This window comes from Moschus berezovskii, chromosome 17, assembly GCF_049115385.1.
Source record: "Moschus berezovskii isolate FMDL1 chromosome 17, NW_MosBer_1.0, whole genome shotgun sequence".
NCBI lineage: Eukaryota > Metazoa > Chordata > Mammalia > Artiodactyla > Moschidae > Moschus > Moschus berezovskii.
Window position 1 is genome coordinate 14,254,049 of NC_142476.1, and position 25,203 is coordinate 14,279,251.

Genomic DNA, 25,203 nt, shown 5'->3' on the forward strand with positions numbered 1-25,203 from the left:
AACACAACTGAGTTCAGCAGAGAAATGAGATGAACATTTACCTTCTGTCATGTCCAAAGTTAACCGGGGAAAACACACATGCACACACATACACACACACATACACACACACAGACACACACACAGACACACACACACACGTTTTTCCTGACAGGCAAACAGGCAAATCACAGACAGAACTGCAGGACAGGGGGATAAAAAGGGAAAAACATCGTGAAAAAGCTGGGCTTCCGAACCCCTCCCAGCAGCCTCTGGAGGATGACTTCAGGGGCTTCCTTAACTAGTTCTGTCACTGTAAACCCCTACAGTCATTCTTGCACATAAAGGACAAATAAGCTGGAGAGGACGACTCAGATGCTTTCATTTTTAACTATTCACCAATGGAGGAGAAGGCAGAATGCCTAAGCTAGGTCTCGGCGGCCAATAGGGTAGCTGTGTGTCTCCCACATGACTCGCTGCCCCTGTCTTTCACATGGGCTGTAATTTAGTTCAATTCAGAACTGCAGATAGTACAGGCTTCAGAGCAGCCAGAGATGCCTGTGCACAAGTGCCTGAGTTCCGAGGGACTTTAGGAAACACTTGGCTATCCCCCTCCTGCCTGGACCCCGGGACCCTGCACCTGCAGGACAGACAGTCCAGCCGCCGCCTCTGCCGTGCCTCCGGGGACGAGGAACCCGCACAGATAACCGTTTGGAAATGGTGAGTATCCATTTCTCTCCGTCCAGTGTGTTGACGAAAATAGTTTTGTCATAAGCATCCGATATGTGAAGATTTTTTTTTTTTTAGCTACTCTTTGATGTGTGTCTAGAAGGCTATTCAGCTGGCAGGGAAAGGTTTCAGAAACAATTGTTGCATGCTGGATTCTGTGAAAGGGAAAGAATGAAAAATAAAAGTCAGGCATTCCAAGAGTAGCTGCAGGAGACTGCCCCTCGAAACATCGCTCCAGCACGCTGCTTTGTTCATAAGAAAAAAAAAAAATGAAGGCACACACATATGTGCTCACTTGTCTTCTTTTCCCTCTTAATGCCTAATCAGATTTGATCTGTCCCCAAGAAAAATAAAAGACAAACTTTGCTGACTCTACAGATGAGGGTACCATCCACTCTCCAGACATCTGACAGTTATTATAATTAGCTATGAAAGACGGCTTAGACACTTGGGGGCAAATAGCTCTTAAATTCTGAACAATGGCTTCAAGCCAGGGCTTTCTTTCTATTTATTTTTTAACCACCACTTTTCGTGTTCTCATCATGATAGAGACTGAACTGGTCTTAGGGTTTTCGTCCACAAATTGTGAAATCAAGTCCGGGCACAAGGGGAAGACTGCTCAAAGTGGCCAGCGTGAAGACAGAGGAAAAAGACAGCTTTCTGTCTAGGGATCCAGGCTTCCGTGTATAAAGATTTTTTTTTTTTTTAATTCCTAACAGGGTGGAGGCTGTGGGGGGTGGGGAGGAAGCATGCGGAAGCTGCTTTATGGAAGAATGCTTAAAGAATAAAGTAATTTGGGATTTCTTTTGACTAGACGCAAGGGTACGGTTAGCATCTAAGTCACATTCGTGGTAAGATTTTTTTTTTTTTTGGATGGAGTTTCAAACAGAAGCAACAGACGAAGCACCTTTTTTATTTATAAAATAATTGGAAGCAAATGGGGAAGAATGATCCTGCACTCCTGCTTTCTTCTTTACATCCACTGAGGGTAATCCAGCCAGGCACTATGCCTGCACTTCTAGAAACATCCAAATCCTTAAAAAGTTATACGCTAAGTCTCCTAAGAAATTAAAAGGTAAATCACATCGATGTGCTTTTTCACTGATGAAGACTCGGACCAGCAAAACCTCCAGCCCAAAGGGAGTTTGTGAGAAAGCCCTGTCCTCCTGATTTTTGAAAGAGAATATTAACTCCATCAATTATGGAAAGGAATTATTCAAAGGCTCCAGACATAACTAATTATGGCTTAAAGAGATCTACCAGAGCCGAGCGAGTGTTCTAATTATAAAAGTCCAAGACGGTAGGAGTCATTTTTTTTTTTAAGAGGTCTTGGACATACATTTTCGCATCGTCTTTTTTAAATACACCATTTTTTTTTCTTTGTCTGCTCCTGTTATCCACACCTCCCCCACCGCCGCCCACTGTGCGTGCGCCGAGACACCTGAAGGCCAGACATAATGATCAACAGAGCCCGGCCCGTCTGGACCCCAGCCAGGTCCCCCGCCACAATCAAGGAGCCTGCGTGCAATGCATGCCCGACCTATCCCACTGCTCTGCAGACCTGGGATGGAGTCTTACGCGGACTGCGGAAAGATTAAAGACAACAATATCCCCTTTCTCCCACCCCAGACGGCCTCGATTTTTTAACCCCTTCCTCGCCTCCAAACCCAAAGGGTCTCAGTGCCCATGCGTGTCCCCTGGGGACCCTCCTAACGCCCACACCCTGTTCCACAGAGCCCATGCCTCATTGGTACAGAAATCGCATCTCCACAGACCCGCTGGGATATTTTAGGATTCACAGCGCTGCTCACAAAACAAAACAGTTTGCTGGTGCCGGGGGAAATGCATTTCTGAATGAACTTGAGCTGTATGCAATCTGGAGAAAGTCAGAGGTCTGTGGAAAGATTTCTTGCAAACCTTGCAGAAGGTTATGCTGGTTTCTGATGATACTGTTCTTTAAGCATCTCTCTCTCTCTCTCTCTCACACACACACACACACACACACTTGCTCCCAGAGACACACTCAGCCGGGCGCACGTATATCATTCTATCGCAGAGAAACCCAGGTTTGCTGGTGATGTCATCACATATAAAATTTCGCCTTTGTGGGCAACATTTTCAATCACCTAATCACCAATGTCTGCTGGATTTGTGCCCATAGGAAGTTCCCCTGTTTGTGGGGTTAACCGACACCCACAGGAAAGGACCATTTTATTTGCAACTCTCTTTCTTTTGAAGATGTGTTGTGGGGCAGGATGGCCATATTTATCAAGATACATGCAGTCAGGCAGAGTTTCCTGACCCTGGGCAGCCTGATTAACATGCTGGTTGAACATTTCAGAGGTGGCTGAATTTCAATGATGTAAATAGGATGTGGAAATGTGGAGCATTTTGAAATCATGTGGATTAAAATGCTGCGGTTCTGATATCTGTTATGACTTGCTGATTTTTATTTGCCACTCAAATTTTTCTCACCTATTCAATCATTTTTACTATTTGCTTATTGCGAGAGGGAAGAACCTATACAAATGATTTTTCAGAAGTAACGCTCTGTTCGTGTACTTTGGGGTAGATGATGGTTGGGTTAAAATTTTGCGGGGTGGTGCAGCGCTTGTATTTATTTTCAAGTCTACTTTATGGGTCTTACACCATACAGTTATTCACCAAGCAACTGTCCACAGATTTTTAATGATGTGTCTATTTAAGTACATGATTTTATTTTACTGAATTCAAATAGAACAAAGTTTCATAATTTTACCAAAGCACATTGCCATATCTGAGACGTAAACACAGAACAACTGGGTATACATAACGTCTCTTAATTACCAAGTTTTGCTCTGTGGCTTAAATTCATCTTCATTAATATAGAATGACTGGGTATATTACCCGTTCTTATATACTGAGTATTTGACACGTTATTTTATTAATTTTGGAATTTTCTCTTAATGCTTATTTCTTGCACACTAAAAAAGGGACTTGGAAAGGTTTGCAAATCGCATGTACATGAACAGCAGTATTTATTTAAGACAAATTAATGAGATTCATTTTGTTGCTGTGACATGTGATTCTTTCAAAACAAGTGAAAAGGTGTCTCGTTCTTTTCTGCTTTCATGTTATTATTACTGATAAAAGTATACAGCCTAAAGAACTAACACATTTTGTAGTTAGAAAGAGCAAGCTGCACAAGTTAGGTGACATTCTCTGGGGTAAGACTCCAGTGTGAACTAATAAATAACTTTTCCGAGACATTCTTGGACTTGACTCCATAATTTTTACATGAACGGATCTCCCAACATATAGTGGAGTTCTTGCCTGAGGATGAATTATAGAATTGTTTTTATCAAAGATTAAACAACAAGCAAATAGTTGGATTTAAATTTCACCTACTTTCTAAAAGCAAAACATAGCATGGCCCGCTGGGAATACAGGTTACTGAAAAGTCATCTTCCAAAGAAAAGAAGATAATGGACTTGATTGAAACAGTTGAACTACGTAACGCCAATTCAAGAACAAATGGTTTTTCAGAGCATAACAGAGAAAGAACAATTTACTATAGGACAGCTTATTCCTCTCACACAATAGTAATGATTTATTTGAAATGGCAGAGCAAACACAGTGAATACACAAAAGCAACCAATGACATCTGATGTCAGGGATCCATCAGGATTCTTGCGTTTCTTGGAATAGAATATACCTAATTCAATTATTTATCAGGAGACTAGTTGAAGTCTGTAATCTTCTTTAACATGTTGATGTTATAACCCTGTCTTTTGGGGCCTGCGTGTAGCACAGATAGTGGATACAAATGACATATTTTAACATAGTCTTATGGCAAAAAATAACTATTAGTATTATGCTATAACCAGAGTTTTAAAAATGTTCTTGAGTCACTTTATTAACATTTTAAGACAATGAAATTTGGGTGGTGATGCCAGCTAACTAAGTCTGTGCTCAGATACTGACTAAATGAAGGTATTGATGGTGTAATTCTTGCAAATGCCTCAAATCAAAAATATTTTTTGTTATATTGAAACACAGGACTCTTACTTGGCAAACAGCAATAAAACATATTTTTTAAACCTTTTCTGTTTCTTACCATTAGGAAGATGATTTCTGAAAGTGGACTCTTGTTCGTAATTTCTTTTCATGAAAAGAGAGATTTGGGTTTTGTTTCGTTGTTTTCAAACTCAGCTTTTAGGCATAGAGCTTGGAAGTGTTCTGAGTGAATGCCCAGGCGGGCACTGCACAGGGACTGCACAGGAACCCACTGCCAGTCTCGAGGAGGAAAGAAGGGGAACTGGTTTGGTTGGTTGCTTCAAGCCTCAGGTTTTATCCTTCCAAGCCTCCATGCAGCCTGCACTCTAAATCCATTTGAGGGAAAACTATCAAAGTCATTTTCACCATTTTCGCGAGGTCCACGGCCCTGTGGATGCCCCACGAGGGAGACGTGTCTGAAGAGTGATTGAGCACCCTGCTACTGCCTGGGACCCCAGGAAGCTCAGGGAGGCGCTGGGGTCAGAGTGGCTCATGAATCACAGATAGGAAATGAGCTGTGTATCGCATATGTGGAGGCTTAAGGAGGAACGTTGGGGACATTTTACAGTAAACAGATTTGGGGTTGATTTTTGGCACACCTTTTGAAGCATCAGTCCTGCAGTTCAGCTGAAATAACTTTTTATACGTATGGCTAAGACCAGATGGCCCTGCGCTCCTTTCTTATTTAGATGAGATTTTCCTTTCAATAACATCTTTCTTCCTGACCTGTTTAAAAATTCCAGCGAATGAAATCAGCACAGGATTTTCAATTCTAATTGACCATGTGCAGAGGAAGGGCCAGTGCAGACATAGTGGGGGCATTGTGAGCCTCCTTGCCTCAGTTTTGTCTTTGTGTTTGCGTCTTGCCAGCCAATCCAAACGGATCAAAGATATTTCATTTTTACTAATATCAATATAGCTGCAAAGTTAATCCTCAGTGCAAATTATTTGAGATGACCGTTTCTGCCATTTCATTATAATTCATTTTTTTAAGTTCTCAGGCACTTCCATAGTCTCTCAGCTAGCAGGAAAGCCATTTATTGGTTAAAAATGCACCGAGATTTAGCATCCTGGTTGAATTCAGATGAAAGAGGGATGATGCTAAATTTATTTTCCTTGTCACTTGAATAAATCATCATTATTGGAACATATATATATATATATATATTAAATTGACCATGAAAATATCCACTATATAAAATTCTTGGTTCATAATATGTATAGTTATTATATAAAGAAAAGCTGTATTTTTCTGGACATTTCGTGTAGACTTGGAATTAGTAAAAGATACATCAAGAGTTGGATATAATCTGCAGAGTCGTGTAGGTTAGCAAATCGTATTTGCTGTAAAAGTGGGCATGTAATTATCAGTTTTTTCTTTCCAATAAGTTCTTGAATCAGTTTTCTTCAGCTTTATTACCACAAAGATGTTCTCTTTTGAAAAGTTTAATTTTAGGATAGTAAAAGTGTTAGAAGAAAACAAGTTTTCTTTCTGAAACTGATTATTTGGAGTAATAAAGATAGAAAGGAACACATACCAAAGGGATATATTTTCTAAAATGTATGCTGGAGATAAGAAAAACTCCAAATTATCTATCAGTGGTATTGAAATTCTACTGGCCATCCAACAGCACAGTCTCTGTTTGGAATTCTTTGAGCAGTCTGCTTCAGGTAACTTTGATCTCAAGACAATCTACTAGTTTGTCAAAAATGGGATGCCTCATCAAAAGCTACATTAGTGGAACTGTTTGGAAAAAAAATGCACCTTATGACTCATAAGGTCAATTAGAATTTCTTTGCATCCAAATTATACAGAAATTGGAAACATCCATGGGATTCACAACCATGAAGGCATGTTCTAAGCGTGCTAGGCAGTTTGTTTTGAACCTTCCAATTTAAATTTCTGAGATGAATGTCATATGTATATATATATGCCATGTATACATATATAGATCTGAATCAACCTGTGATACCAAAATATTAGGACTCTCACTACGCCATTAAGTATACGTTTTGATTACTATATCTTGCTCATATCTCGTAAGGTTTTTCCACTGATTTATGAATTATAAAAATTCATTAGAAAAATATATATAGGATAGTGATTTAGCCTATTCTTTTCCCACTACTCTAAAATATAATCAGAAATAGAAGTCAAAATATAAGCAGAAAATCGAAGTATAATTCAGAGTTAAGGTACTAAATTATACATAATGTTTACCTTTTAGGTTTAATTTTAAAATTATAGATGTGAATGAGCAATAACTTAAGCCCTGTATGTGAGAGGAGGTGATGGAAAATGGGATCTTGGGGAAAATGATTAAAATTATATGGGTGTTGTAATTTCAGATGGTTGAACCTAAGACACCCACAACAGGTGTGAATAAGAAACAGAACTCTGTACATTAGGTAACTAATGCGAATCTACTGCACAGCACAGAGAGCTCTGCTCGGTGCTCTGTAGTGTCCTAAAGGGGAAGGAGATCCAAAAAAGAGGGGTACCTGCACACTTACAGCTTCTTCACTTTGCTGTACAGCAGAAACCAACACAACAGCTGTGAACAACTCCAGGAAACGTTTTTAAAGAGAAAAGGAAAAAAAACAAAAACAAATGGGACTCTGAGCTCCTCCCACCTTCCCTCCTTCCATGTCACTCTGAAGAGCAGACATGCTCTTGGCTCTGCAGGATTGTAAGTAATGGCAGATACTAAGGAAACGTGGGTGTTTGTATTCCTTCGGGGTCGTGGTGAAGCTTTGTCCCCCTGCCTGTCACCCTGTGTGTCCTGGAGCTTTAGGGGACAGTTTGGGAGAACGCGGGAGCATGCCGAAGCTGTGAGCTGTGTAAAATGTCTCCCCTTCCTGTTCCACAACACGGTGAGGGTCTGTTGGGGGTAGAGGTCCTTGAGAAACAAGAGTTCCTTGGCTCTCGCGGGAACCCCCTTTGAATCTGTTTTTACACTCCTTCTCAAGGCTCTTTCCCCAGACTTCGCACACACCTCAACCCTTGAGATTTCCCACCTGCTGTGCTAGGTTCACAGCCATTGCTGCTTGGGTAGCACTGGTCTCAGCCTAAATTATCCAGCTAAGGGTTACAGCGGAGCTGTAACTTTTAAACTATATATATATATTCTTGCCTGAAAATCCCATGGACAGAGGAGTCTGGCAGGCTACGGTCCTTGGGGCCACAAAGAGCCAAACAAGAAAAAGCATACACGCGCACGCACACACACACACACGTACGTGTATATATATTATTGAAATATAGTTGATTGACAATGTTGGCATGGCTTCAGGTGTACAGTACAGTGATTCGTTACATATACATATATTTAGATTCTTTTTCAGATTCTTTTCCTTTATAGATTATTGCAAAATACTGAGTATAGTTCATTGTGCTATACAGAAGAGGCTTAAACTTTATATTTTAAAACTGTGGGGAGAATGGGGCTAGCAGGATGTACAGGACATCAGAAGAATACCTGTCCCTGCAGAGGCAGGTGTTTCTGGCATCCTGAAATTCTGCGTGGCTGTGGACCAATAAGACTGAATTTGATTGGCCAGCCGCTGCTTCCAGCACATGGTCTGTGCCCACGTGGGGGTGGAAGGCTCCTCTGGAGGTATGTGCACGAGCTGGACTCTGTTCATCCCAGCAATGCACATGTGACTGGGAGTCTTTCCTGCAGGGAAGTTACTGTTACAATCCTAAGGACCTAACTTCTCCCTCAGGAAAGGTTGGACTAGAGAAACAGAACATAAGTGCAAAAAAGTTTATGTCGGCCAGAATGGGAGCGTGAGAGCTGACCAGATAATCCAAAATGAGGAGAATGTGTCAGAAAACGTTCATCCTACGGCCAGATCATCCAGAAGCCTGTGTGTCAACATAGCTTCTGAGGGATGGGGCATCAGAGTGAAACCAAAAATGCTATTTAAGGTTTTAAGTATCTAAGCTTATTGCTTTAGAAACATGCGTTAAAGAGACTGACTTCACTGCTTTGCTTTGTTACGATTGGCCTCCTATCAAGACATTATTAGCCTGTATTGGGGGAAAATGAAACACTGGCTGCTGCTCTGGTTGTTGTAAGTCACTTCACAAAGCACCTACGTCTTGCCCTGAAAAGACATGAAGGTTTAAGCTGGTAGCACAGGGAGCCGGATGCAATGCTCTGTGGTGACCTAACTGGGAAGGAAATCTGAAACAGAGGACTAGGGCCTCCCAGGTGGCACAGTGGTAAAGAACCCACCTGCCTGTGCAGGAGATGCAGGGTTCAATCCCTGGGTCAGGGAAGATCCCCTGGAGGAGGGCATGGCAACCCACTCCAGTGTTCATGCCTGGAGAATCCCATGGACAGAGGAGCCTGGCGGGCTACAGTCGATGGGGTCACAAAGAGTTAGACAGGACTAAAGTGACTGATCACTCACACACGCTTACATATCACTGATTCACTTTGCTATACAGCAGAAACTAACAACGTTGTAAAGCAACTACACTCCAATAAAAATTAATTAAAAAAAAAGATTTAAACTGACAACAGTGACAATGAAGAAATTCACTGTGTGGTTAGTCTGAGGACAGACGAGGGTTAACTTCTTAAATCTCTGTGGAGGGGAAAAACAAAACAAAACTGGAAGATAAAAAACAAGACTAAGCCGCTCGTGATTTGGTTGTACTTATGGATTATACTACATCCTGAAAAGAAGAAAATGAGAACTGTGAGATGGCGCCGCGGGGGTCATCTGGAGCTTTCACAATCTGAAGGCTGTGGAGTCAGTGCTTATTAAGAGCTGGCCTTGACCTCTGCTCCCCGTGTGCCTGCCTGGTCCAGGTGCAACATCACTGGAAGGACTTCCCAGTTACTGCAAACTGTGTGCATACTTCAGACTGTGAATGAACGGATGAGCTGAGCTTGCAGACCATCCAGGGGCCAGGGTGCCCACCTTAAAATAAAAGGCAAGACCTGGAAACTTACATCCGATTCCTTTAATAATTAATACAGTGACTATAGCTGTAGCCAAGGCTATTCAGGTGCAGCTTACATTAAAACCAACTTGGTCCCTTTGCTGTTATGAGAAGGGTTTACAAGAATATTTAAAATAGTGATTCCTGCCTAACAAATCCAACGTAGAAAAACATGTATAGTGATTGCTTTAAAATTTTCACATGTCTACTCTTAGCAAGGGACTGTTGTGTTCCAGGTTTTGTTTTTGTGTTTTTCTAAAGGGTTGTTTTGACTTTTAAAAACTATGTTAACTAAGAAAAGGAAACACAAAATTCCATGGAACTTTAGCCTGAAGTATAGTAAAACTTTTCTTACTCCAACATTCCATGAAGTGTATTTCTGTATTTACATAGTGTTTATAAATATAAGACAAAACCAATTTATAAATATTCATTAATTGATATCGTGAATTAAATTGTCATGTTTATGCCTTTAAAATGTTAACTTGTATTGAAGCATATAAAATGTCCCCAAATAAACTATACCAACATAAAAGGGGGAAAGAAAGCTCCTCAGGTACCAGAATATATTTAAAATATTTAGGATTTTATCTTTCTGCTGAGTGTTTTGTTTAGCAGATAGTTTTCTAAATTACATAAATTTACTTATTTTAAATATAAATTTTGAACTCAGAAGAAAATGAAATCAAATGAAATTTAAAATTTTTCACTAAACGAATCACATATAAGCATGTCTTCTTTCAGTTCAGTTCAGTCGCTCAGTCGTGTCCGACTTTCTGCGGCCCCATGAATCACATCACGCCAGGCCTCCCTGTCCATCACCAACTCCCGGAGTTCACTCAAACTCATGTCCATCGAGTCAGTGATGCCATCCAGCCATCTCATTCTCTGTCATCCCCGTCTCCTCCCGCCCCCAATCCTTCCCATCATCAGAGTCTTTATCAGTGAGTCAACTCGTTGCATGAGGTGGCCAAAGTATTGGGGTTTTAGCTTTAGCATCAGTCCTTCCACTGAACACCCAGGATGATAAATATTTCAGACTATACTGAAAAGTAAAAGCAATATAATAAACACCATCATCTTTTCACAACCAAGATTCATAACTTGTGACATTTTTCTCTATGTACTCCAAGCAATTAAAAAACAAATATACAGTGGAGGACTCCAAATCCCTTTCCATTTCCTGATACCCCTCTGGTTACAGAAGTAATCAGTATCTTTCCTTTTCTAGGTCATTTTAATATCTCCATTTTTATACTTTAATCACCTACTAATGTAGCAAAAGAAAAAACAAAAATTGAACAAGCTATCAGTTATGAAGTTCCTAAATTCGCTTTTTCTCAATTTACCTTGAAATTACTGAAAAATTTTCAAGCACACATATTCATTGGAAACAGTATTTACTTATTTATTTTTACCCTAAAAACCACAATGGGAGATCCAACCAGTCCATTCTAAAGGAGATCAATCCTGGGTGTTCATTGGAAGGACTGATGCTAAGGCTGAAACTGCAATACTTTGGTCACCTCAGGTGACGAGTTGACTCACTGGAAAAGACTCTGATACTGGGAAAAGACTCTGATACTGGGGGTGGGAGGAGAAGGGGACGACCAAGAATGAGATGGCTGGATGGCATCACCGACTCTGTGGACATGAGTTTGAGTGAACTCCGGGAGTTGGTGATGGACAGGGAGGCCTGGCGTGCTGTGATTCATGGGGTCGTGGAGAGTCGGACATGACTGAGCGACTGAACTGAACTGAACTGAATGCTGATTAAATATGTTAAGTTAAAAGATTTCATTGCCTTGCCTCAACAAAACTTCCTTGATTGCAGAAACTGAGAAAATATGCCTCCTACCTAATCCTTTTTACTCAGATTCTTTAGAATTGAGTGATTTAAACTTTAACCATTTTCGCATAAGGTATTGGTGATTGGTTATAACTTTGTACTTCAGTATAATCTCCATGACTCTCATTTTACTGTTTTCATAAAAAGAACGTGCTGTAGGTAGCTTCATGCATGAATATTAATTTTCACATTTTACATTCTCATACCATCTTGTTAGGAGGCTTATTTTAAATTATTCTAAGGAGTCACCAAAGTCACCTCTGTTTTGATTTGCTAAGACAATATCAACGATATGATAGTTAAATGAACATTAATTGTAGAAGATGTTTTTCACTCTTCTTCTTGAGACAGATCTCCTTTAATAAAGAAGCAAACGCATTTCTGAAAAGGTGTATGGAAACCAAGATCTTTATTTGAACACAGTATTACTGTGGATTTGCATGAACTGCTTGGCAGTGCTTCTCCACAGGGACCCCTTAACATTTAGACATCGCTCTGAGGGCCTCTGAGCAGAAACCCACATCAGAACCTTTAAGGTCCTGTGTTCTCTTAAACATAATCTTCAGAGAGAAAACTTCAGGGTAACACAACAGTGAGTTCAGATGTATTTTCCCTGTCATTCCCTTACTAATTGTTTAGGCAGCGATATGTCAAGAACTGCTGTGGTTGTTTAGCCGCTAAGTCGTGTCTGACTCTTTGCGACCCCATGGACTGTAGCCCACCAGGCTCCTCTCTGCTTGGGATTTCTCAGGCAAGAATACTGGAGTGGGTTGCCATTTCCTCCCCCAGGGGATCTTCCAGACCCAAGGGTTGAGCCCGCATCTCCTGGATTGGCAAGCGGATTCTTTACCACTGAGCCACCAGGGAAGCCCTGTATCAGGAGATGTGCTGTGCTTAGTTGCTCAGTCATGTCCGGCTCTTTGTGACCCCATGGACTGTAAATTGCCAGGCTCCTCTGTCCATAGGGATTCTCCAGGCAAGAACACTGTAGTGGGTTGCCATGCCCACCTCATATCAAGAGATCCTACATTCAATTTAAAAATTAATCCAAGATCTTAATTCCCAAGGGGCAAAGTTGCAACCAATATACCTGGGTTATATACTTGAGATTGCTAAACTATTTTCAACTTGCATTTATGAACTACACGCTATTTCAAGATTAGACAACTGGCGACCACTAGGAATATTTACTCCAGACAATATTTAGGCTTAATACAGTTTGAAGATAAAGACACACAGTTATGCAAGACTCCACCGTATTTTTTCGGATTCAAACCAGAGTATACTGTAGCCCTCAATAAAGGTCATTCCAAGTCTTTTATGCTAGGTGCTTTAAAAAAATGGCATAGTGATTTTGACTGCATCATTTCTTAAAAGAATGTATTGCTGCGTAATGTATTGAAAATATATTTCTTTTATAAGTTTTGTATGTTGCTGTTGTTCAGTTGCCAGTCATGTCTGATTCTTTGTGACCCCATGGTCTTTTTTCAAAGACATCACATTTTTAGTATAAAATGAATTTGAGAGTATGGACAGCTATCTTTAAAAACTCTCTTATTATAAGTCAGAAAGAGCTTCAAACACATTGACTATTTATTTGACTTTTTCTTTCTTCTCTTCTCAGCCACCTATCACGTTCTTCAGCCTTTAAGCTACCAGTTTTCCTTCCCCGCAGATAGCTTCATAGTAGGTGTTATTTATCGAGGTCTTTTTTATTCTTACTTCTCCAAAATCCTGGTCAGTTCACTAGCTGTCTTTTCATATTCTTATGTCTGTTTCTCATTATCGTCACACAGCAAGTGAACGTACTGTGGAAGAAGTAAACGAGATGTTTACTAAATATCTGATTGACTCTTTTTGCTCCTCAATTTCCCTATCAGTAGTTTGGGGGAATTAAATTTAGTGGATGTTCAAGGTCCTGAGACAGAAGCCTAGAGGATTAACTAAAGTTGAGACTCTGAAATCGGTGAGTTCTGAACTCTCAAAATTATCTCAGCGTGTTACACATGTGGCAAATGGTCCATCTTTTAAAAATGTAGACACGCTTATACCTGTTGAAGACTATTCCTTTTAAGTGTTACTTTTCACTTTTTAAATTCCTTTCTGTGTAAACTCTGATTCCTTTAGATACCTTCTGAGGGGTAGTCTTCATTTGAATCAGTTGATTTCTGATGTGAAGAATCATATGTAAAATTGTGTAGTTTAAAGAGATGCTGGATGATTCTGATGATGCATTTTCCTGATGAGACCAGTAAGGGCAGGGAACAACATAATCACTTCTTTGTGAAGATCTTTTTCGAATGGGATATTTTGTGCTAACTCCACAAAAACCTTGAACCATTGGGTTGCACAACAAAACAGGGGATTCTCTATGGGATGGATCTTAACTGTTATTGCTGCAACCATCTGATATGATTTTGGGGGTTTTCCAAATGCTGATTTGAAAAACTAAGTGTTACATAATAGACACCCTCAAGGTATTACCAAAAGTTATTGTATTTCAAATTAGCACTGCCACTGTTTTTATGATAGGGAAGCTGATCACTGAGAGAATCTGCTGAGGCATCTTGCCAACATTTTTACCCTGAATTTTAGCAATTTCACTCAGGTTTCTTAATTTATGAACAACTTAGGTAAGTTGTAAAGTCTCTTGCTAATTCAGGTGATGCTTTATGTTGACATGAGTTTATAACTGTGGTGTGCATACACTGAGCTTCCACGGGGAATAAATATAAAGGAAGTGAACTTAGAGCTTTAAATATCAGATGCACGGATATTAATAAAAATGCAAAAGCTGAGCGTTCAACATGACTTATGGGAGTCCAGAGAGGAAACTACCATGTCAAGTGAGTTAAATAAGAAATAGAAGATGAATCACAAGAACCCCTTGAAACACAGAGTTATAACCATCCTGAGGGTTCTTTTCCACTAAGGTCTGTGTGCACGTGTGCTCAGTCATTTCAGTTGTCTGACTCTTTGCAACCCTACACACTGGCGCCTGCCAGGGAAGCCCACTTAAGTTTATACAAGTGACTTAACTTATTCTTTTAAGAAATTGTTATCAACAACTAATCCAATCATCTCACAAAGCAGGCAATTAGGAACGAATTTCTTAAACCTATGTGTCCATCAAAATTATCTCTGCCTCTAAAATAGTGTGTAAACACAGAATAGATCCAAATTGAATAACTTTTGTATATATCCACAGCATACAAAAATCAAGAATCAAATATCCATAGTATGAAACTGAGGAAATGCCAATTGTTTTATTCATCTTTCTTTAAAAAGCAAAAACACTTTGTATTCAAGTAACCATAAAAGTCCAAGTTTTAGAAGTGAAGAAATAAAAGAGAAAAATAAAAGAGGTAGCAGCAGATCATATTAAATCTAGAACGTAGTTTCTTAGCTGAAAGCGTGAAATAAGGTGTTTAATGAAAATCATGTAGAATTTCGGAAACACTTCCTTAGATTTAGACACTGCCATGTGAAGTTGTGACACAATATACCATACGTACACACACTAATACATAACACATTATTAATGGTCATATTTGGACTTAGTAGGGAAAACTTCAATTCCATAACTACTGTCAATATTAACTTGAATTTACGCATCTAAATTTCCATTACAACATTTATCTGAAATGAGATATTAAACCAAAGGTAGAGCTAACCTAGAAAATATCAGTGCCTGAAAAATATGCATAGATTAACATGTAACAGTATTTTTTATGATCAAACGTGGATACTTTTTCTTTTAAAGTATTTATTTATTAGAGTTAAATATCAGAGCTCAAGAATTTTATTTTCTAGTTTGTAAATTAATATTATTTTCACTCAGAAAAGGGCCTTAGAGAGTTACCAGGAGACAAAGAAACTGAGGCCTGAAAAGAGAAGACAGAAATCCAAAGTCATGGAATAAATTACCTAGAGTGAGAGAATAGAATTCTTTCCATTTCGCAGGTGTCTCTTTAAAAATGAGTGGATAAAGGAAAATGGAAAGCACCGCAATTCTGTCTGCTTCATAACATTAGTTTTGATAGAAGTCCTGCTAAAGGTAAATCTGGCCAACTTGTTTCAATAAGAAACATCAAAGTTCCTACAGAAGCCCTTCACCTCTGTTATTTGATTTCCTCATTAGGAAAGAGACCAACACATGCCCTATACCTCTGACAATACCAGGGATGTGAATTAAGTGCTTGCAACCAGTAGATCATCAGGCCATGGACCCTGAGTCTAACTCTCACCCACGTGTCTATGTCAGCCCCTTCATTACCCCTATTTTGGAAACAAGGACACTTAGAAACAGGCCGACTGAATAGTAATAGCTCCAAGATGTCATGATGCCTGTGGAGCGGGGCTACATTTGAGCCCGAAAGCCAGACCTGTGAGTCTAACTGCTTCACTTCCTGGCTCTTCTTCCCTTATTGTCCTAAAATATGAAGCAATGGGTGAGTGTGTGTGGAAACATCAATGTATTAAAGCATTTCACACTTGCAAGATGGTCGTAAGTCTAGAAAGGATACCGGGCCCATCTGACATTATCTTGGGTAATCAATTTTTAAATGTGCAGGTCCGATCTCTCTAATGAGTTCTACTACAAGAAAGATTGAGATAGAACATACATAAACACCATGGAGAAGCCCATTTATTTTACTGATTTATCTAAAATTCCTATACTAAACTCTCTTGAACATCGCTGTAATGGAATTTGACCTGTGTGCATAAGACAACCTTCATCCCCATGCCAATTATATTTGTTTTATGAATCAGTTTGCTCTCAGGCATATTTCCCCATGGGTCATCAGTTTCCTGTTTTTATCTCCTTTCCCTAATCGACGTATTACATCCTGATATTCTGTCTTAATAGAAGTAAAGCCTCAAAACAAGTCTATTAGTTGTGGCTCCAAATTTATAAATTAATCACAGAGCATTTTAGTAAGTGAACTGAACTGGAAGTCCAGCCTATAATGGTCTCCATCCCAATGAACATAACTGCTGATGATCCTCACAAAAGGGTAAAATTATATTCAAGGACAGTGCTGTCAAATTACTATGATGTAGCCATTTCATAATCAATCTAAAATGTTTATTGAGCATTAGCACTAGGGGAAACATTGGCCATCAGCACAGTTCATGTTTTCATGGTTAAAAGAAAGAAATACATGCAGACAATCTCAATTTTGAATCAGAGTGAATGGGCTCTGTCAAAGACTAAAATTGTGTACTTAGAAGTCCTAAAATCTCACACCCCTAAAATTCTGTCTGGCATTTTCTAAAGTTTCTGTAAACAACTGAAATTTAGTTTCATGGGAGACTTGGTTGGACACATAAGACTTTCTCTTTTGTGATTCTGGAAGCATTAATCAACTGGGTATTTCTAGATGTGAAACTCTGACTCAAATCAACTTCTCTCTTGGAGGAGAAATGTAACTCATTGCCCGAAAATTTTCTTGTTAGTTCCTAGCTTTCTAAAAAAAAAAAAAGAAAAAAAAATAGTTCTTGAGTTCATGTCAGGTAGTGAAATTCCCTGCAGACACCCATTCATTATACAGACAGCAGTGGAGTACTTTGTATCATATGCGGCCTCTGAAAGGATCCCTGCCATATGTATTTGTCATTCACTCAAAATATCTTTGAAGGTATTCACTATTTTACAACACTAATCTAGTGTGTTACCGTGAAATTTGAGTCTACTAGAGTAAAACTTTTCCTGAAGCTCAAGGGTACCGTAATAGCCACGGGCTGCAGGCTACTCTGGCAGTTTCCTGTCAGCAGCATTGTTTTCATTTCTGAGAAATTCTACAATGAATTTGAAATTGTCTTCTAAAGTCATGTTGGCTCTCCCGAAGAAGTTCCACTATTTAATTCCTGAAAAAATAAGTGCTCTAATAGGTCTTTCAAATATTGTTGAATAGTTATTGCAAGAGTCATTACACTCTTGTCAGGAAGTTTTATATCTGAATGCTTGTCCATAATTTGCATCCCATTTGCTCTTTGACCTCATATTCAGAAGCGATTTCTGAATCATTCAGTGAAACATGCATGTTACCACATACAAAAGGAGTAAAATTAAACTATGTGCTTGAGGAGTAGAAAGCAAAAGAGATGTTGGCAAATTTTACAGATTATGGTCAAGGTGAACAGATAGGAACCGAGTCACTGTGCTATTTTAATTCAGGTCCTGTTTATTGAGCTGTTATTTATTCTAAATACGGGGCTACACAGGAAGGATTATATCAAAAACCCCACAAGTTATTCTCCACCCTCAAGGGGTTCATAGTCCAGTTGATTCAGAATAAAGTGAAAAGTACTCAAGGTAATCAACCTTTATTTTATTTAAAATATAGAGTGAAGTTTAAAATAGAAAATTACTTTTCTTTATGATAATAAGAAATTATAATAAAAATCTTAAATTTGAGGAAAGCAACATTTTAAGTATGCAGGATGCAAAAGGAGATATTTCAAGTAATTATATTTTTTAGTCAGTTTAATTGGGAATTAGACACGGGGTGGAATTGCATTTTCTAAATTGTTCCTATTCAGTGCCTTTCAAAGATTAATGATCTTCAACATGAAGACCAAAGGAGTAAGGTTCTCAGAATTATAAAAATAAACACTGGATTATATTCACTGTGTGTGCTAAGTCACTTCAATCATGTACAACTCTTTATGACTCCATGGACTATAGCCCACCAGGCTTCTCTGTCCATAGGATTCTCCAGAGAAGAATATCGGAGTGGGTTGCCATACCTGCCTTCAGGAGAGCTTCCCAACAGAGGATCATACCAGACTCTCTTACCATTCCTGCTTTGGCAGGCTGGTTTTTTACCATTAGTGCCACCTGGGAAGCCTCAGAACGATTATATGCATTCAAAATAATCAGGGATAAAGTATATTCCTTGATTCCCAAAGTATTTGAAAATGAGACTCCAACAATTAATCAAATGTGTCAATTCATTTTCAGAAAAAAATAGACCTATCTGTATTAAGGTTTCTTATTTCATGTCATCTGAAGGAACTGTTTTAATCAGGTAATTACTGATCACTATAAAAGTGCATCAAAAGTGCTGTCAGGTCATTATTCACTTCAGTCCAGTCGCTCAGTCATGTCCGACTGTTTGCGACCCCATGGACTGCAACACGCCAGGCCTCCCTGTCCATAACCAACTCCTGGATCTTACTCAAACTCATGTCCATCGAGTCAGTGATGCCATCCATAGATCTCATCCTCTATCATCCCCTTCTCCTCCTGCCTTCAATCTTTCCCAGCATCAGGGTCTTTTCCAATGAGTCAGCTCTTCACATCAGGTGGCCAAAGGATTGGAGTTTCAGCTTCAGCAGCAGTCCTTCCAATGGATATTCAGGACTGATTTCCCTTAGGATGGACTGGTTGGATCTCCTTGCAGTCCAAGGGACTCTCAAGAATCTTCTCCAACACAACAGTTCAAAAGCATCAATTCTTCGATGCTCAGCTTTCTTTATAGTCCAATTCTCACATCCATTCATGACCACTGGAAAAACCATAGCCTTGACTAGATGTACTTTTGTTGGCAAAGTAATGTGTCTGCTTTTTAATATGCTGTCTAGGTTGTTCATAACTTTTCTTCCAAGAAGCAAGCGTCTTTTAATTTCACGGCTGCAATCAGCATCCGCAGTGATTTTGGAGCCCCCCCCCCAAATAAAGTCTCTAACTATTTACATTGTTTCCCCATCTATTTGCCAAGAAGTGATGGGACCAGATGCCATGATCTTAGTTTTCTGAATGTTGAGTTTAAGCCAACTTTTTCACTCTCCTCTTTTGCTTTCATCAAGAGGCTCTTTAGTTCTTCATTTTCTGCCATAAGGGTGGTGTCATCTGCATATCTGAGCTTATTGACATTCCTCCTGGCAATCTAGATTCCAGTTTGTGCTTCATCCAGCCCAGCGTTTCTCATGATGTACTCTGCATATAAGTTAAATGAGCAGGGTGACAATATACAGCTTTGATGTACTCCTTGTATTTGGAACCAGTTTGTTGTTCTATGTCCAGTTCTAACTGTTGCTTTCTGACCTGCATACAGATTTCTCAGGAGGCAGGTCAGGTGGTCTTGTAATCCAATCTCTTAAATAATTTTCCACAGTTTATTGTGATCCACACAATCAAAGGCTTTGGCATAGTCAATAAAGCAGAAGTTTTTCTGGAACTCTCTTGGTTTTTAGATAATCCAGCGGATGTTGGCAATTTGATCTCTGGTTCATCTGCCTCTTTTAAATCCAGCTTGAACATCTGGAAGTTCACAGTTCACATATTGCTGAAGCCTGGCTTGGAGAATTTTGATCATTACTTTGTTAGCATGTGAGATGAGTATAACTTGAGCATTCTTTGGCATTTTCTTTCTTCGGGAGTGGAATGAAAACTGACCTTTTCCAGTCCTGTGGCCACTGCTGAGTTTTCCAAATTTGCTGGCATATTGAGTACAGCACTTTCACAGCAGCGTCTTTTAGGATTTGAAATAGCTCAACTGGAATTCCATCACCTCCACTAGCTTTGTTTGTAGTGATGCTTCCTAAGGCCCACTTGACTTCACATTCCAAGATGTCTGGCTCTAGGTGAATGATTACACCATCGTGATCATCTGAGTCATGAAGATCTTTTCTGTTCAGTTCTTCTGTGTATTCTTGCCACCTCTTCTTATTATCTTCTGCCTCTGTTAGGTCCATACCATTTCTGTCCTTTATTGTGCCCATCTTTGCATGAAATGTTCCCTTGGTATCTCTAATTTTCTTGAAGAGATCTCTAGTCTTTCCCATTCTATTGTTTTCCTCTATTTCTTTGCACTGATCACTGAGGAAGGCTTTCTTATCTCTCCTTGCTATTCTTTGGAACTCTGCATTCAGATGAGTATATCTTTCCTTTTCTCCTTTGCCTTTTTCTTCTCTTCTTTTCTCAGCTATTTGTAAGGCCTCCTCAGACAGCCATTTTGTCTTTTTGTACTTCTTTTTCTTGGGGATGGTCTTGCTCCCTGCCTCCTGTACAATGTCACGAACCTCCATCCATAGTTCTTCAGGCACTCTGTCTATCAGATCTAATCCCTTGAATCTATCTCTCACTTCCACTGTATAATCATAAGGTTTAGGTCACAAGGCTTAGCGTGCTGTGATTCATGGGGTCGCAAAGAGTCGTACACGACTGAGTGACTGAACTGAACTGATTGGTCTAATGGTTTTCCCTACTTTCTTCAATTTCAGTCTGAATTTGGCAATAAGGAGTTCATAATCTGAGCTAGTCAGTTTCCGGTCTTGCTTTTGCTGACTGTATAGAGCTTCTCCATCTTTGGTTGCAAAGAATATAATCGATCTGATTTTGGTGTTGGCCATTTGATGATGACCATGTGTAGAGTCTTCTCTTGTGTTGTTGGAAGAGGGTGTTTGCCATGACCAGTGTGTTCTCTTGGCAAAACTCTTTAGCCTTTGCCCTGCTTCATTCCGTGCTCCAAGGCCAAATTTACCTGTTATTCCAGGTATTTCTTGACTTCCTACTTTTGCATTGAAGTCCCCTATAATGAAAAGGAGATCTTTTGGGGGTATTAATTCTAGAAGGTTTTGTAGGCCTTCATAGAACTGTTCAACTTCAGCTTCTTCAGCATTACTGGTCGGGGCATAGACCTGGATTACTGTGATATTGAATGGTTTGCCTTCGAAACGAACAGAGATCATTATGTTCTGATCTCCTTTAGGTTTGACTGGTTTGACCTCTTTTCAGTCCAAGGGACTCTCAAGAGTCTTCTCCAATACCACAGTTCAAAAGCATTAATTCTTTTTGGCGCTCAGCTTTGTTTATGGTCCAACTCTCATATCCATACATGATTACTGGAAAAACCATAGTTTCGACTATATAGAAATTTTGTCAGCAAAGTAATGTCTCTTCTTTTTAATATGCTGTCTAGGTTGGTCAATAGTTTTTCTTCCAAGAAGTAGGCATTTTTTAATTTCATGGCTGCAGTCACCATCTGTAGTGATTTTGGAGCCCAGGAAACTAAGGTCTGTCACTGTTTCCATTGTTTCCCCTCTGTTTGCCATGAAGTGATGAAACTGGATGCCATGATCTTCATTTTTTGAATGTTGAGTTTTAAGCCAGCTTTTTCACTCTCTTCTTTCACTTTCATCAGGAAGCTCTTTAGCTCTTCTTTGCTTTCTGCCATAAGGGTGCTGTCATCTGCATATCTGAGGTTATTGATATTTCTCCCTGCTATCTTGATTCCAGCTTGTGCTTCTTCCAGCCCAGCATTTAGTTTGATGTACTCTTGTGCTCAACTGGGAAAGAATCTGCCTGCAGTTTGGGAGACCTGGGTTGGATCCCTGGGTTGGGAAGATTCCCTGAAGAAGGGAAAGGCTACCCACTCCAGTATTCTGGCCTGGAGAATTCCATGGATTGTATAGTTCATGGGGTCACAAAGAGTCAGACATACTGAGTGATCTTCACTTTCACTTTCTTTCACTCTGCATAGAAGTTAAATAAGCAAGGTGACAATATATAGCCTTGATGTGCTCCTTTCCCAATTTGGAACCATCCATTGTTCCATGTCCAGTTCTGTTGCTTCTTGACCTGCATATAGAGTTCTCAGAAGGCAGGTCAGGTGGTCTGGTATTCCCATCTCTTTAAGAATTTTCCACAGTTTGTTGTGATCCACACAGTCAAACACTTTGGCATAGTCAATGAAGCAGAAGTAGATGTTTTCTGGAACTCTCTTGCTTTTTCAATGATCCAGCAGATGTTGGCAATTTGATTTCTGGCTCCTCTGCCTTTTCTAAATCCAGCTTGAACATTTGGAAGTTCTCAGTCCATGTACTATTGAAGTCTAGCTTGTAGAATTTTGTGCATTACTTTGCTAGTGTGTGAGATGAGTGCAATTGTGCGGAAGTTTGAACGTTCTCTGGCATTGTCTTTACTTGGGATTGGAATAATAACTGCCTTTTTCCAGTCCTATGGCCACTGATGAGTTTTCCAAATTTGCTGGCATATTGAGTGCAGCACTTTCACAGCATCATCTTTTAAGATTTGAAATAGCCCAGTTGGCGTTCCATCACCTCCACTAGCTTTGTTCATAGTGATGCTTCCTAAGGCCCACTTGACTTCACATTCCAGGATGTCTGGCTTTAAGTGAGTGATCACACCATCGTGGTTATCTGGGTCACTAAGATCCTTTTATTGTGTAGTTCTTCTGTTTATTCTTGCCACCTCTTCTTAATATATTCTGCTTCTGTTAGGTCCATACCATTTCTGCCCTTTATTGAGCCCATCTTTGCATGAAATGTTTCCTTGATAACTGTGATTTTCTTGAAGACATCTCTAGTCTTTCCCATTCTATTGTTTTCCTCTATTTCTTTGCACTGATCACTGAGGAAGGCTTTCTTATCCCTCCTTGCTGTTCTTCGGAACTCTGCATTCAGATGCGTATTTCTTTCCTTTTCTCCTTTGCCTTTCGTGTCTCTTCTTTTCTCAGCTACCTGTAAGACCTCCTGGGACAGCCATTTTGCCTTTTTGCTTCTTCCTGGGCACGGTTTTTGACCACTGCCTGCAGTACAATGTACAGAAAGTCATTATTAGTGAACTACAATCATATTCTTCTCAACTCCTAGAGAATGTCCATGTCATGAAGGGAAAGAAATACCACGCAGAAATGTCTTGTCTGTGACAAAACAAGTAGCTTCTGCTGTAGAACATTCTTTCCAATAAGTTTACGGGCATTTGGAAGTAATCAGATACATTCCAATAACACCTGGAATCTTGGAATTCTTTCATGTCATTCTCAGCATTCCAATACCCACCTTCATCAAACCAATGATATTATTGAGAGTTTGGATGGCACAGTCTGAGGACATTTAGCATAAGCACTGACCGTGTATTCTGGGTCAGCTCAGTCCCACCTGGTTTGACCTCGAAAATCTGAAGATTAGAGCTGGTCTATTCTTGCAGGTTGAATGCCTCATACCATATAATCCTTTCAGCTCAACTGAGAATCAAAAAAGTAATGGTCTTAAAATCATTTCCAAGCAGTAGAATTAACAATGCCATGACGCCTGTGGGCCTAGACAGATGGAGACTTGATCCTCATATCAAGCTGTGATTTCTGGATTGACTTGGAGTCTTGTGGCAGTAGTAATTGATGGAACATTGATTAGAGAGTCATTGGTCCAATGGCCAAGTGAGAGTCCTTGCCACTTGTCACGTTGAAATGTGGGTCTACTTTCTTAGAACCTTTATCATACCACTGAAGCCTCATCTAATTCCATCTCATCCATCAGTACTGCCTTCATTATTTTCTACTCCCTTCTGGGTACAGAGCAGATGGGAAGGGACTTGTTTTGAATTTGATTCATCCACAGTAACCTTCTGGGATATTTGAGCCAGAAGACAGGATGATACTTCCTAGAAATTGCCACACCAACATGAGGAGTTTTGATTCATTCTGGGCGTGGTCCTGGGAAGTTAGGTGCCAAAGAAAACTGCTAAAAAGATGTCAAGCCAGGCGAGTTTCCAAGACCACATGGCTAGAACTGTTGGAGGAGAGGGTGAGATGAATGGAGAGAGTAGCATGGTAGCATATTACACACGACCACATGTAAAACAGATCGCCAATGGGAATTTGCAGTATGACTCAGGGAACTCAACCGGGGCTCTCACCCTAGGGGGGTGAGAAAGGGTGGGAGGTGGGAGGGAGGCTCAAGAGGGAGAGGACATCTGTGTACCTATGGCTGATTCATGTTGATGTATGACAGGAATCAAACCAACATTGTAAAAGCAATTACCCTTCAAAAAAAGTGAATTTAAAATTTTTCCAAAAATGGATTGCAGGGAGGTGGAAGAGGGACACAACGTGAAGTCGGAGGGAGGCTGGGGCCCTCTGACCAGGAATCAGGAGGAAGCTGGTGAGGCTTCTGCAAACAGTAGCTGTGTTTCTAGAAGGTCAGAGACTCAGGTATGAAGCGCCACCTCTGCAGAGGTTTCAAGGGTCACAAAAAGTGGCTCCTGGCACTCTGTTCTCTGCTCTCTTCCTTGTGGGACCGCCAGCAGCTCTGAGAGCAGCTAACAGGGTGTGCCCCCAAGAGTCGTCCCCTCCCTGCCAGGCTGTGCAGCGTCTGTCGCGAGCTGCCCCGTGCTCCTCCTTGCCCCCAGCACACGCAGTGTCGCGACTTCTGATGACACTGCTACTGCTTGTACGCTAGGTTGAATGCTAGGATGCCAGCTGAGTGGTGCAGAGGTTCCAGTTGCCGCGAAAGCAAACGAAAAGGGAGATTCTCACTGTGCTCTTGGCCTTAGTGCTTAGTCTCATTGGAGGGAAACACCTCCTCTGAATTAATGGGAACATTCAAGGAAGGGTACAGAAGCCATAACTCAGCAATATACGGAGTCATCAGCCTCCACCTCAGCTCCTTGTGGGCCTGAAAGTCATGAAGAATTGAAAGGACTTGTATTGGCAGCACACGTCAATTCTGCAAAATAGCACAACCTGTGCTGAAGCACAGAAAAAGAAAATCGTTAAAACTGTTTGCTTCGTTTTGGGTCAAATTTTTATTTCCTCATAGAGCAAAGGAAGGTGAAGTTCAGGCGTTTGCCATCAAAACTCTGAATCTGCAATCATTTGACTTATTATGCAAACTTAGGTACAGG

At 40.2% G+C, this 25,203-nt stretch overlaps 1 long non-coding RNA gene across 1 annotated transcript in view; it reads left to right on the forward strand.

Annotated features, from left to right (window-relative positions):
* Positions 1–511: 511 nt before the first annotated feature.
* Positions 512–25,203, forward strand: part of LOC129551206 (uncharacterized) — an 86,110-nt gene continuing 61,418 nt past the window's right edge. Inside the window, exon 1 of the long non-coding RNA XR_008685003.2 lies at positions 512–699. This is a non-coding gene — a long non-coding RNA (uncharacterized LOC129551206). The remainder of the gene's footprint in view (positions 700–25,203) is intronic.